Raw genomic sequence first — 16,069 nt, 5'->3', positions numbered from 1 at the left:
TTGTTAGATTAAATTAAGAAAACTCGCTAGTATTAACCAAATGAGTATCACAAATTCACAATACATTTATCAGATGAATCAATAGTACATGCAGGTCATCAATCAACTGGACTTTTTAATGTCATTTTGACAAATTAGAGAGAAATAGAATATAATGGCTTTTGTATTGCTTGTTTATTATTCATCAATAGGTTGAGTATTTATACAAAACCTAAGAACATAAGATAGGAAACAATCTTCCTAAAAGATATACTTAAATAATATCTTAACATATAATAAACCTAAATATATTATTCTCCTAATAAGATCAATACGGAAATTCCGATATTATCTCTAACACCCTCCCGCAATCGTAACGGCAGTAACACGAACGTTGCGATTGAAAATTCTTCAAATTGTTGAAGCCGAGATGCACACTCTTGTGATGTCGCCTTCAATTTTTTTTCTTCTTCAATGATGAGAACGTTCATCTTTTCGAACTCATCTGTCATCAATCAAACAGGAACGTCATTCTTTTCGAACCTGCAAATATAACAATTTTTGGTTTTTCCAGAGCAAAATCGAGCTCCAATCAAATATTGGTTTTTCAAAGTAAACCACACTCAAATTTCTTATTGGTCTTTTAGAGTAAACCACACTCAAATCTCTTATTGGTTTTTCAGAGTAAACCACACTCAAATTTCTTATTGGTCTTTCAGAGTAAACCACACTCAAATCTCTTATTGGTTTTTTTAGAGTAAAACCAAACTCATATCCAAAGGAGCAAAATCATGCTCGAATGAACTCACAAAAAAGAAAAAAAAAATTGCACAGCAGAATTTTTGGGTAAAATTTATGAATCCCGCCGGTGAGTTTAATTTTCTAACCCACCGGCAGGGGGGAAATTTTTGTGAATGGCCCCAAGATTTAACCTGCTCTTGATACCATGACAAATTAGAGAGAAAATAGAATATAATGGCTTTTGTATTGCTTGTTTATTATTCATCAATAGGTTGAGTATTTATACAAAACCTAAGAACATAAGATAGGAAACAATCTTCCTAAAAGATATACTTAAATAATATCTTAACATATAATAAACCTAAATATATTATTCTCCTAATAAGATCAATACGGAAAATATATCACACATATATTTTCCGATATTATCTCTAACACATTTGCACTCAGTTTGCAGGACTCAAAAAGAGAGATTTCAGTTTTTTTTTTTTTTTTTTTTTTTTTTTTTTTTTTTACTTGGCTTCAAATGGCGCAATCTTGTACTAGTAATTCATGAATTTGAGAAGTTCAGAGAGACTAATTCTGATGCAGAGAATGCAATATTGATTGTTTTACCCCTGGCCAGCACATTTAGGAGTTCGATCAGGAGAATAGCAAACCCGAAAACAGAATCTTAATTCTATTACCAACCATCCATGTGATTCACATTTCATATCGTTTGTTATAAGGTTATAACAACAGAAGGTCCTGTGTCAATTTCGCCAGTTACAAATAGCATTTTTTCTACCAGTGAAAGAACCAGATAGTGATTTTAAATGAACCGGGTCCTCCATAAAGAGCTAGTTCATAATCATCTTGAGATAGATGTTGCTACCTATATCAATTGTTTCCAGACCACCCTTAACTTTCCACATAATTCTTGTCCTAGCATCCATGAAGGTTGGTCGGATGTTGATACCCAAACATTTGCCCAGGCCCTGAGAGATAACTTCAAAGGAGATCGAAGTTTGGTCAAGATCTCCTTAGAAAAAGATAACTGCTAAATCAGATTCTGGTGAAGATATTTCAAGATCTTCTCACCTTAACATCGCCTCAGCAGTTAGAGGAAACCATTGACTAGATCCAATCACAGTTTCTCTAAAAGATATAGGCTTAGAGGTCTTGGTACTATCCTTATCAAGCAAGTTAACATCAGAATGTATAACAGAAGATATATGATCCAACATAGGGTTAGACTTATCAACACTCAGTTGAACATCCTTCATATGTAGATCAGGATCATCCAATTTATCTTCCTACATTCAAAAGGGAAAAATAAAAAACACCTTATAGGATGCTCTAAAAAGAAAACGAAGCACGAACTATCTCTAGACTTAATTAACTCCCACGGACTCCACACCCCGAGGTGTGAAGGTGATCCCTAATTACTAAAGAAGAAAAGAGAAAGAGCAAAAACTCATAAACCCCATTCAATAACACTCACCAGTCACCACACCAGTTTTTGTTCCTATCAACAATGGCGTCATATCTCTCAATCGACATTGCCAAAGCTTCAACCTTTATAACCCTAGCTACTAGGCATACTTTCCACCACCCTCTTCGCAAGCCCTAATTTCCTCTCACCCCTTTTCACCATAAACCTTATCACTCTATCACTAGGCATACTTTCCACCACCCTCTTCGCAAGCCCTAATCTCATACACTTGAGTTATTTTGCTCAAGTCTTATGGTATTTTGTTTAAAACCTTGTGTTATTTTGATAAAATAATAATTCGTATTTTATTAACTTATAGAAAATTTGCGAGGAAGGTCCTTTTATGAGGTCGACCTTGTGTGGAAGGTCCTTTTATGAAAAAGGTGACACGAAAGGTCCTTATATGAACATTGGGTTGTGAGTAGGGGTGTTCAAATCCGGGTACCCGGAGTTTCGGGTAATGGTTAATTCGTCCCATGTCCCGACCCGAATTTCTTGGGTACCCGGAACCCGGGTACCCGAATTATTCGGGTCAGGACATAGGGTACCCGGATTTCTTTTTTTTTTAAAAAAAAAAAAAATAGCAATAAAAAAAACTGCTGTAATTTAATTTTTAAAACTGCTGCATTTTAAAAAAAATTCCAGATTTCCATATTGTAGTGCGTGAAGGAACTCGAAGCACTGAGTCGCGTGAACAACTGAACATGTTCTGCTACATACTCAATTAGATAAACTAAGACAAAAGTCATAAAACACCACTACACCATTAACAACAAATTATCAAGCTTGTATTGTCTCATTCTTAATCGGATTCCTAGTTTTCTTCACCCAAACTTCAAAATGGCAGCATTTGTATGAATTGTATCAACCAAACAGTAATTAAGCTTTCGAATTCAAAACTAAAAGCGAAATCGAAGCTCGTACTATACTCGCCGTTTCACGTGGTTGTGCAATTGTGCCGCTACGATGAGAGTTCTATTTCGCGGTTGTGCTTGTGCCGCTGTCCGTGAAGGAACTCAAGGCAGGAAGAGAGAGAGAAAGGCAGGAAGCAGACCCATGAAGGAACTCAAGGCAGGAAGGAGAGAGAGGAAGAGCAAGAGAGGAAGAGAGATAGAGAGGCGCTTGATGAGAGAGAAAGGCAGGAGAGGCGTTTGATGAGGAACCCTAATTGCAAACTGAATGGGCTGGGCTTAGTTTGAGGGAGGGTGTTTTTTTTTTTTTTTTTTTTTTTTTAAATTTTAATTTATTGTCGGGTAACCGGGTACCCGAGAATTAAATAGTGCGGCCCATGTCCCGATCCGATTAACTGACAATTTTCCCGGGTTGGGTACCCGACCCGAATTTTTTTTTTTCTCAAATTTCCCATCGGGTATTTACCGGGTCATCGGGAAATCGGGACGGGACAATCGGGTCGGGTTTTTTTGAACACCCCTAGTTATGAGGAGGGTCCTTTGACCAAATTCCGGCGTTGACCAATTTTTTCCGGCCAAAAATAATTACGTGATGTAATAGTCATATATATAGTGCAAAAAGTGATGAATAGTGCAAAAAGTCCATTGTTGCAATATTAATAGAACGGAGGAAGTATATAATAGTCATATATATAACCAACAACTGATTAAATATAGTATACGACACAAATACTTCGTATATAGGTATGGATACTGATAATTTTATATAAATAAAATATACGGAGTGAATATTACTAAGATTTATCCTTACCTTAATTATAAAAAGGTTAACAAAACTCTTATAATAGTGCAGTGACATTTATATATCTAAAAATGTTCTTTTTACATATATTTTCCCCCATTTAATTTTAAATGCCTTAAAATTGTCTCTTGAATTCGCTAAATTGATTTAAAAGGTTATGTTTATTTCAATATTTAAAGCCATTTACTATTTTCATTTCCTTTTGTTTTAATTTTTCTATTTAGAATTTATTAGACTATTAGGTTTCAAGATCGAAGTCAATATCTTTTTACCATACAATCACTAAATCAAAGTCGCTCAACTAAAGTTTTGGACATTGCATAGCTACACAACATCCAACACATTTAATGATCACATGCAAATAATTTTAATAAAACTACGCATTCGATATAAGTTATTAAACAATCTAACTATATATACATTATGATAGGTTTATATCTTTCATATTAACAAAAATTTACAAATGTTATTATCATATTTTGAAAAAAAAAATAGACTTTGGAGTTTTGTATAAGATAGATAAAGGATAAGTTAATTCCCGTCATATATGCTTTGAGTTTTGGGTGTTCTATCCGGTTCACCCTTTCCAGATTTGAGGATCAGCTCTAGGTTATTAGGTTCCACTCCCTTTCTGATTGTTGTTGCAGGGGAGTACACAGGTCCTCCGATCCCTACCAAGTGTAGTCTCAATCACCACTACACCAACAACCAATTGGTGTAGTGGTGATTGAGACTACACTTGGTATGGAGGACACGTGTTATAAAATATTATATTATATACGTATACTTTTTTATATTATACAAAATATTATATTATATACACATACTATTATAGTTAAAAGTATTATTATGTATAAAACAACATAAATTATTGCACATGATTGTTGTATATCTAGTATTGTACATGAGCAATGCACGATTTTTAAATCAAAATGTTAGTTTTTCTAAAAGAAATTCATAAGTAATTGCATTGTTAATACGAATATTACAATTTAAAACATGAGTAATAGTTATAATACATTTTATATCTATCCCTTTTTCGTCAAATGTCTAATTCAATTTAACTTTTATTCCTCTTGTTTAGATTGGTTATTGGTTCAGAGCCTTAATAATTATCAGTATCCAAAAATAATTACGTGATGTAACATAATCTTGAACATAAATTTAAGTGGTCACGTGCACATCATGTGATTATTTTTGGCTGGAAAATCTTGGTCAATGCCGGAATTTGGTCAAAGGACCCTCCTCGCAACCCAATGTTCATATAAGGACCTTTCGTGCCACCTTTTTCATAAAAGGACCTTCCACACAAGGTCGATCTCATAAAAGGACCTTCCTCGCAAATTTTCCATAAGTTATTAACATGTACAAATTTTAAAAATAACTTATATATAAATTGAAATAATAAGAGGTTTACATCAAAATAACATAAACTAGATGAAGCTCGTGCGATGCACAGTTTGTTTAAATTTTTTAAAATAATTTTTTTATATGCTTCCTCTGTTCTTTTTACTTGACGTGCTTCTTTTATCACGCTTGCCAATGCAAAACTTTAGCGATTAATGACTTTAATTCTCCATAAGTAAAAATTATAAAAGTTATATATTACGATAGTATTTACTGAGACGAATTCAAAAAGACCCCACATGACGGTCAAAGGAGAGGTGATGAATAGTATAAAAGTCAAAGCGGATCAAGTAAAAAAGAACGGATGAAGTATATTTAACGAACGTGCCCCGGAGCATTGGATAAGCATTTAAAATCTTACCTAAAGTGGTTAATTTGGAAAAGCATGACAAAATCACGCATCGATCGGTATAATTAATGTTAATTTTAATTTAATATTTCTACTTTTAACTAGCTTATCCAACGCCCCGAAACCTTCGTTAACATGCCATGTTAAAATAACATAAATTTTATAAATTTGAAGTAGCATAGAAAAAAAAGGATTATAATTCTCTTATTACAACACCTCTAATTATTTATTCTTAGGGTGTTTTTTCAAGTTTGACTATTATCTTACACCCAATCCAAGCACGCCTCCAATCTTCGCCACCGTTATTCACCACTTTCTCTCCTCCAAATCGCCGGAATTCCATCGGGATCCCCGCAGTTTTTCCGCCACAGCTTCTTCGTCGATGGCGGCTTCTGCAGAGTTTACGGAAGAAGATGATGTTGTCACCAAATTTCCTCCAGATAATCGTGTTCCTGCAACTATCATCTCCGGATTTTTGGACTCCGGAAAGGTAATTTAATTGAGTATTTTGCTTTTTGAATTTGTTTAAGTTTTAATTTGCTATTTGAATTGTTTATTTAAATTCAAATTCACATACTTGTTAGTTTCAAATTGCTAATTGAATTGGTTTGACCGTTTGAGTTTAAATTTGCTGATTGAATTGGTGAAGTTTTAATTCACTTACTATAGTTAGTATCAGTGTAAGGCTTATATTTTTTCATAGTACTGATTGTCTGATTAGTTTTAATTTGCTTAAATTAACAATTGAATCAGTTAAGTTTAGATTTTATAGTATTAGTCAGTTTCTGCTTAAATTGGTAAATGAGTTGGTTAAGTTTAAATTCATAGTAGTATTAGTTAGTTTCAATTCATATACTATAGTTAGTCAGTATCAGTTTGATTATTTTTCTATTTGAATCGGTTAAGCCTTATGTTTTTTTATAATTCTGATGAGTTTTATTTACTACCTCCGTTACATATTATTTGCAACGATTAGACATTTGTTCTCTCTACTTTATGTCAAATCGTTGCAAATAATATGTAACGGAGGTAGTATTACTAATTGAATCGTATAAGTTTAGATTATTTTGCTAATTGAATTGGTGAAATTTAAATTCACATACGTAGTACTATAGTTAGTTTCGGTTTGATTATTTTGCTAATTGAATTGGTTAAGGCTTATATTTTTCATAGTACTGATTTGTTTTAAATTGCTTAAATTGCTAATTGAATTGATATGTTTAGTTTCTTGTAGTACTAGTTAGTCTTAATTTGCTTAACTTGCTAATTGGATTGGTTAATGTTAAATTCATATACTACTAGTTTGTTTCAATCTGCTAATTTTGCTAGTTGAATTGGTATAGTTTATATTATAGACTTGTAAGTTTTATTTTGATTTTTTTGCTGATTGAATAGATAAAGTTTTATTAAGTATCGCCTTTTATGGGAAAAAGGTAAGTTCTTAAGTAATTATGCTTTTCGAGATGGCAGTCCTGAACTAATCATTCATCTAGCAGCTTTGGTGTGAAGTTGTAACTTTGAATTTAGTTAATTAGTGACAGGATTATATAGTAAGATGGTCAAAACTACCCCATTTTTATTAATAATTACCCCATATTCATATGATCATATTAAAGACTGCCTCTTTGCGTAAAGTATACTTTCATAAGCCACTCCATATCGAGTAAATAAAACTCAAATATCTTATCGTATATCAGTCTTATGGAAGTAATATTATTTTAGCTTCTAATTGGATTTAGAAATACCTTATTTGTTGAAATTTATGGTGATGTCAATATAAACATAGTATTGTAAATTTGTAATCTTTATATTTATGGATTGATCTTAGTAATCGGCCTTTTATACAGAATTGTTGGTCTCTTTTTTTTTTTTTTTTGGGTTCATACGAGTGGAATGTGTGTAACTATATCAATGAGTTTTCTTCTTACTTTCAATTTTTAGTGGTCTTCAACAGCAATGTTTAACCTTTTATATTGTACAGAAAGTAGAGTACAAGTTAGACATTGAAAGTTTATTTCTCAAAACTATTTGTCGAGATTTTGATCAACACATATAGGTTGAGGTTTTAAAATTTTGGCTTTAAATTTTGTGTATAGGTAACAAGTTAAGGTAATAATAGTGTGGCGTTGAACCATCAACCTTCCTGTAAAGCTTTAGTTCTCCTGTAGCCATGTATACATTTATCCTGGGTATGTTTTACCTTGTAATGCATGAAGCTTTGAGCTAGACCATGATTTTGATTGTTCCACATTGGGTCTTGTTTTGTGGATTCACTATGTATGGTTTCTTTCTGAAATTGATTTACATTTTTATTGACAGACTACATTGTTGAACCATATATTGACTGCTGATCATGGGAAGCGTATTGCAGTAATTGAAAATGAGGTATGTTTTTCAACTATTCATTGTAGATTGCTATACTAAATGTATGATATTTGAATCACCAAAATCTTTTTTGGAAATAGAATTATTCCAAATTTGTGTAGTGCTTGTCTAATGAATGTCAATAAATGTATGTTCTTAACTGAAACTCAGCTTCAATTTTTGTAGATCTAGTGTATTTCTTGTAAATGATACACTTTGGGCTATCAAGTACTAAATTATTTTGATCTCTTTCCCTCTGATGATCCTTTTGAATGGCAGTATGGTGAAGTAGACATTGATGGTTCTTTGGTTGCTGCTAAATCGATTGGAGCTGAAGACATTATTATGCTCAATAACGGGTGTTTATGCTGCACAGTGATCTAGTGAGGATGATTGGAGAATTAGTAGATAGGAAGAGAGGACATTCTGATCATATTGTGATTGAGACTACAGGTATTGGTAATTTACTAAGTATATAAAAATTAATGTTATAGTGATTGTACAATTTTCCATAAAGTCGCTAATTATCTATGTCCGGTTGGTGGTTGGTGGGTGCCTGGGTGGAGGGATAAAGGGAGGACGTATGCCTTCGGATTAAGACTGAACCAATACTACATGTTTTGACTTGTGGGAATGCTAGCCCTAAGGGTGATTATTTAGAAGCTTAAATTAAAATTGCTTTAATTGTACAGAAAGATTATGGCGAATAATGTTTATCCTATCCATAGGTCAAGTGGTTGTTTCAAACACTGCAAAAAAAAAGTGGCCCTTCGCCCCTTCCTAATTTGCAATATGATGGGTTAGGCAATGTATTTCTCTCGATTACATTATGGTTGTGTTGATTTGCAGGCTTACTCCCATCATTCAAACATTTTATGCGGAAGATGTAATCTTTAATGATGTGAAGCTAGATGGCCTGGTGTTGTCACTTTGGTTGATGCTAAACATGCGACGTTACACTTAGATGAGGTTAAGCCTGATGGAGTCGTGAATGAGGCTATAGAGCAAACTGCCTATGCTGATCGTATAATAGTGAATAAGGTATAATTGTTTTTTTGAAAATTAATATAATTCCTTGAGTGTGTTAAATTTGCTTACATACCGCCAAAGCATTTGAAATTTTTTTGAATTTGTATCCCCATGATTTTTATCTGCCTTTTGTTTGTTATATCAAAATAGTTGATTCTTGCACTTATCTTGCTTAGTTGCTTGTTTTAATATTCTTCTAAGTTCTAACTATGAGTTTTTCCACAGACTGATCTTGTCAACGAACCAGATATTGATTCTTTGATACAACGAATAAGGGTTTGTCTCTTTTATAACATCTTTAGTGCCTTGTCTTTATCTATGTCAGATAAATTTCGAAATTATGATGGGACTGTTGATTGTCATTTCTGCAGAAAATAAATCGTATGGCTAATTTAAAGGGAACACAGTTCGGAAATGTTGACCTAGATTATGTTCTTGGTATTGGAGGTTTTGACTTAGAAAGGTGATGCTCTTTCCCTGAATTTTTACATGTAATGTGATATTTTTAAAGAAAATTTTCCAACTGTGATAAGAATGGTTTATACCATCAACTTTGTATTGTGGTGATTGTCAATTCAGGTATCTGTATGATTTTTAAGTTAAATTTCTAGTCATCTTGACATTGCGAATGCTGCAAGAGATATTTGATTATGTATACCTCATGCAAACTCATGCAAGTAGCTCGAAGTAGATTTCTATCCAAACAACTTGCATGAAGTAAATTACTTTACGGGTGGCTAATTGGTTGTGGAAGTTGTGTGGTTAGAGAGTGATTTATGGCCGGTGACCGGTAGCATTGGTAGTTTATGGGAGGGAGGTGTTCAATTTCAGAGAGAGGTTAGAAGAGAACTTTGTGAGGTGTGTGTATATATATATATATATATATATATATATATATATATATATATATATATATATATATATATATGTATATATATATATATATGTATATATATATATATATATATATATATATATATATATATATATATATAAGTAGGAGGTTAATGTTTAACAATCATGCTTTAAAAGTTTCGTTTAAGGCACATAGATATACAAAATCCTAAAAAGTCTTGATTTCAAGAAGGGAAAAATGAATTGAGGGTAATAAATTCATATCAAGAAGGTATAAAAAGATTTCTGTTGGAAATGCATGATTATTTTGGTTTTTAGAAGCTGATTTTTGTCAAATAATTGACAGGATAGAGAGTGCAGTTACAGAAGAAAGTTCGAAAGAAGATCATGAATGTCATGATCATGATCATAATCATGACCATGAACATAACCACGAGCACAAGCATGAACACAAACATGAACACGAGCATGGTAAATGCTCATAATTTTTCTTCCTTTATCTGTTATTAAGTCTTGTAATATCCTGGACCCCTGTACCATTTGTATTAACATAGAAATCGATCAGGATAATGTCTCATTTGTATGAATCAATTTTGTCACTAACTGCAGAACATCATCATGATCATCATTCACATGATCACACACATGATCCGGGAGTTTCTTCTGTCAGCATTGTTTGTGAAGGGAGCTTGGACCTTGATAAGGTTAGTTTGAGGGTTTAGCAATTATCAGCCATTATGCTGACCTATGTTACTTGGACTCGGATGAAGTGTCAAATTAAATTAGACACGGGTGTCCAAGCATCGGACTCGTCCATTTTCTTGGAAAAAGTTGTGTTTTTAGTTAAAAATGAAGTGTCCAAGTGTCGGTGTCTGACACGTGACGTGTCGTGTCGACACGGACACATGAGGTAAATGAAAGAGTCCGAATAACATAGATGCTGACGTTCTTCTTTTCTGTGATTTTATCAATGCAGTTCTGGTTGCCTTTTCACTTTCAAGTTTGTCTAAGAACTGCTGTCTTAAATTTCAGGAGAACATGTGGCTAGGTACTCTATTACTGGAAAAAAGCGAAGACATATATAGGATGAAAGGTCTTTTGTCTGTTGAGGGTATGGATGAAAGATTTGTATTTCAGGTATGAAGCCCTTCCACACTGTCATTTGAAAGGGTACATCCATTTATTATTCTCCTCATGGCAAACTAATCCCCGCTCTGTTGTTAAAAGACCTATCTCCTAATAGCAATCATATATGTCAACTTGTTTGCAATAAGGTGTTCAAAAATACCCGACCCGATTGACCTGCTGACCCGACTGATTTTACTTGTTATTTTAAATTTTTTTTTGAAATTATCCGGGTCGGGTACCCGACCCGGTAAATGATCATGTCTTCAGGTCGGGTTATGGGCCGACCGGTGAGGGTGGCGGGTACCCGCTGACCCGTGAGTTAGTGGTTTTTTATTTTTATTTACAGTATGCTGAATGCGTCATATACGAGTGGTTTATTCAGGGAGGGTTTTAATTCTCATCCAACCTCTATATTCTCTCTCCTCTAGTAGCCGACAATTCCATCCAATCTCTTTCTCTCTCCTTTTTTTTTTTTTTTTTTTTCTCTTACTTAATCCAAATTCTCCCAACACTTTGTTTGGATAGAAGGAAAAGAAGAGAAGAGTAAGGAAGAGAGACAAATTCTCTTGTTAGGGTACAAGATTGGTGAAGGAAAGGGAAAGAGAGGGAGGGATCCATCTTTAATAAGCTTATCCATCCAAAATTGGAGAGATTTAGAGGGAAAATAGAGCTCACCTTCCCTTCCCTTTCTTTTCCCTTCCCTTCATTCTTTTTCCCTCCCCTTCCTTCTTTGTTATTTTAACAAATCGTAAAACTCCGTGCATGGAGTAATGGAGCAAGTATCTTAAAACGAAGGGAGTAATCTAGAGTAGAAGTTCTTGCCTAGAAGGTCAAATTGGTGAAGCCCTTGGAGATAAGCATTTGTGTTACATGTGATAGTTTGAAATTGTATTTGATTGTTATTACAATTTACTGTGTCCAAATTGAATGTTCAATTTTCACTTTCTTGATCAAGATTTGTATGATGAGACTACTCCCATTTCTTTTATTCTGATGTGTACAGACGTACAGTACCTTGCCTGGGTTTGTATTTTTAAGATAATCTTGTATTTCAAGATAATCATTTCGAGAATATAATGCAATATTGTTTGTTTTCCCCCAGGCCAGCACACTTAGGAGTTCGTCTGAGAATAGCAAAACTCGAAAAACAGTATCTTAATTTCATTATCCTCCATTCATATTTCATTTCCGAGTTTGAGTATTATTCATGTCATTAGTACGCACTCTTACAGCCCATTTGATATAAGATCATTAGGAGGATCACTGAGTAACAAACTCTAAACGCTAAGACAACAACTATATTATGGTTTCCAGTAAAGTATAACATACCTCAACATTGTTTTTCCAATAATCTCTATTATGGTAGCAAGTACTTTGTAGCATTTAAGCTCTAACAACTTAGGCCAAGGGGTAAAAACAGAGGAAAAAGCAGCAACTGAAATCACACAGTAGTACAATACTACATACTACGAGTACGTATATTGTAGGATCTTGCAGGTAAAAAGCGCATGGAACATAAACAAAATGACACTAATCTATAAGAAATAATATAATCACGTGAGATCCTGTCAGATTCGGTTTAACGTGTAATTTAAGAATATTGATATAATTTTTTTTATAATATTTGCATGTATAAAATTGGAAACAATCGTGTTAAAACGTGTTCTAAGAATGCAAAAAGTCAAAGAAAGCAAACAAATACAAGAAATTTTATTTTTAGCAGGAAATTTTAGTAACCATATTTAGGTGATTAATGCACGTAATGGAAACTATGTCAGTGCACAACATATTAAAAAAAAAAAAAAAAACAAAACTGAAATTACAAGTTGATAAATTTTTTTTTTTTTTTTAATGAAAACCAAAAATAGGAAACAAGAAAAAGGTGTTTCCACTTTTCTGTTGTCAGTTTTCAAAATTATTATAATTTTAACAGGTTTAAATAATTTTTGATTCATTATGGGACATATATCCTATATTTTTAAAAACCAAAAAACAGAAAACCACAACAATGCCAAACGAACCCTTAAAAAAAAAAACTGAAATTACAAGTTGATAACCTTTTTTTTTTTTTTTTTTTAAAGAAAGCCAGTCAAAATATTAAAATCAGATTAAATTGTTATATGTAAAAGAAAGTCAAAGCTCAAAAAGATCAGATCACATTGTAATAAGTCACAACTTGAAAAGATCAAACCAAATTGTTATGTTAAGGCAACCAAGTCAAAAGAAATACATTTTCTCATGTTGTTAATGATCTGATCTGATTCCATCCATTAGTGCAGCAGATGGAAATGGAAGAAGAAGACGGAAGCAAAGAATTGTTAGACGAATGCTGGGAGATGATCTTTAATCGTCTCAAGCATGAAAGTGACCAAGAATCAATCACTTTAGTCTGCAAGAGATTCCTGTCAATCTCCAATTCCTTACGACTTTGTATAAATCTCTCAGATCATACACCAAACTCAATTATCCCTAAGCTGCTGCAAAGATTCTCCAAGCTTAAGAAGATACAGTTCTGCAGTGACTTCAGAGGAGACCTGGATGAAGCTGTTGTTGCGATTGCAAGATCCGGGTTGGACTTGGAAGAGTTGTCGGCTTTGTCAAATGAGCAAAGTCAAGGAGCAGTTTGGTTAGAGGAGCTGAGTTCAAACATGAAGAATCTGAAAGTACTCAAGATTACTGGTGGAGAAGGGGATGCTGATTTTGTCAGAGTAGCAGACTTGTTCCCTAAACTCGAAGAAATGTATATCGAGGGTGATGAACATATGACTGATGAAGGAATGGATCATATGTCATCCAAGCTCAATGGATTACTCAAGGTTGACCTTTTTAGGAAAGAACATCTTTCAGATAAGTCCCTTGTTTCTCTATCAAAAAACTGTCCATTACTAGAGCATGTTGAAATTAGTAATTATAATTTTATCACACAAAAAGGAATTTCATTCCTTGTTAACAATAGCCATAATCTAAAATTATTATATATATGTAAATTTTTGAATATTGATTCATTTGGAGTCAACGGCTCTTCTAATTTCCCTACCAACTTAAGATCTCTAAGGCTTGAATATGTAGACATATCGGATGAGTTTCTGTTTTCTATAACAGAAGCACGGATTCATCTTACCAACTTGGCTCTAAGTTATTGTGGAGGTTACACATTTGCTGGGATCTCAAAGCTCCTACAACACTCTTCTCAATCTCTGAATTCTTTAGAGTTGGAGGAAGTAAAGGTAGCAGAATTCCTTACAAATGAGCATATAGAGTACTTGTCCTGTTTTCTCCAAAACCTGACATCAATTAAGCTCTTTAATTGTTCCAAGCTATCTGATTCAGCTTTTCTTATGATCACACAAAGATGCCTTCGTCTGTGCCATTTTGTGATGACTGGTTCAAGCCTCGGAAGAGAAGAATACAATTATGATGGCCTAATGAAGAAGAACCGTGCAATAAAGTACTTGGACCTATCATCTCATGATGAATTTAGGTCTACAGTTCTGAAAAAGCTTCTTAATATATGTCCTGAAGTTGAGAAGCTCAAGTTACACAATTGTCAATTCCTACCCGGTGATGATCAACTGAATATTCCTGATATTCTAGAGTGCAGCAGGAGACTTGTGGAATTGGATTTAACTGAATCCCATAACATCACTGGAGAATACATGGAGTTGGAGTCGTCAGTGGTTGAGAAGTTGATTTTGAAATCTTCAGTGATAAATGATATACTTCTTATAAAGTTGGGGAGGATATGCCCCGGATTGATGCACCTTGATCTGTCTTATTGTAGCGAAGTGACAGAAGAAGGGATAAAGGAAGTGGTGAAATCGTGTAAACGACTGAGATACTTGAGCATAAGTTGCTGTAAAAATGTGGGTATTAACATAATACCATGGATAGTTGCAAACAGACCATCCTTGAGGAAACTGGTGTCATCGTCTCGCAACTACCCAGACGACGAAAACCAGAAACTCTTCCTGCAGCAAGGCTGTTTTGTCCTCAAGGATCCAAACTACATTCCTAGAAATCAGTATATTTTTTTCGGTCTTACTTAGTGTGCTGTTATTTTCAATTGCGTTTATTGAAATAACTCTAGTAAGTACACTAGTAGATTGTTGTTGCAATTTACTGTGTCTGAATGTTTGATTTCCGCTTTCATGATCAAGATTTGTATCATTGTATGAGATTCTCGCTCAATTCTTAAATTCTGCTGTTAAAATTGCTGTGCCTTGGTTTTAAATTTGAGGATAATCCTGTTAATTTTTAAGTTAGAAATGTAGTTTACTTGAGGAAGATATCCATCAAAATATACAATTGTTAGATTAAATTAAATTTACTCGCGAGTATTAACCAAATGAGTATCACAAATTCACAATACATTTATCAGATGAATCAAATAGTATATGTACGATTGTAGGTGTAATCAATCAACTGAACTTTATAATGTCATTTGCACTCAGTTTGCAGGACTCAAGAAGAGAGATTTCAGATTGTTTTTACTTGGGTTCAAATGGCGCAATCCTGTACTAGTAATTCATGAATTTGAGAAGTTCAGAGAGACTAATTATGATGCAGAGAATGCAATATTGATTGTTTTGCCCCTTGCCAGCACATTTAGGAGTTCGATCAGGAGAGTAGCAAAACCCGAAAACAGAATCTTAATTCTATTTTGATTCACATTTCATGTTGTTTGTTATAAGGTCATCACAACAGAAGGTCCTGTGTCAATAACCTTGGTAAATTGGTTATATGGTCTGAACTCTCATTCATAAGTATATAAATCTGTTGAGTTTTGCTAAGGTAATTGTACGTACTACATAGTTAAATTATATAGGTGTCCAACCTCCAATCAAGTAAGTATAACATATGATTTAGATTATTATTGTACTGAAATAGTACATGAACGCATAGGAAACGTACACACTAGTGCAGGGAAGTTTTAGTTAGTTATTATACTTAGTTACAAGATAGCTAGTAATGAAGACTGCACCAGGATCAATTGTTAGCCCAAGCGCGATCAAACACGAAGTATGTACATT

At 33.6% G+C, this 16,069-nt stretch overlaps 1 pseudogene across 1 annotated transcript; it reads left to right on the top strand.

Annotated features, from left to right (window-relative positions):
- The first annotated feature begins 5,892 nt into the window (after positions 1-5,892).
- LOC145589055 (uncharacterized) lies at positions 5,893-15,211 on the top strand (annotated as a pseudogene). Its single transcript, XR_014101630.1, has 10 exons — positions 5,893-6,153; positions 7,983-8,048; positions 8,307-8,514; positions 8,877-9,068; positions 9,282-9,332; positions 9,428-9,519; positions 10,258-10,382; positions 10,521-10,615; positions 10,944-11,048; positions 13,319-15,211. The product of XR_014101630.1 is annotated as an uncharacterized LOC145589055 (transcript).
- The last annotated feature ends 858 nt before the right edge of the window (positions 15,212-16,069 follow it).

This window comes from Chenopodium album, chromosome 17 (assembly GCF_948465745.1).
Source record: "Chenopodium album chromosome 17, dcCheAlbu1.1, whole genome shotgun sequence".
Taxonomy (NCBI): Eukaryota; Viridiplantae; Streptophyta; class Magnoliopsida; order Caryophyllales; family Amaranthaceae; genus Chenopodium; species Chenopodium album.
This window is presented reverse-complemented; position numbering and strand designations above follow the sequence as displayed.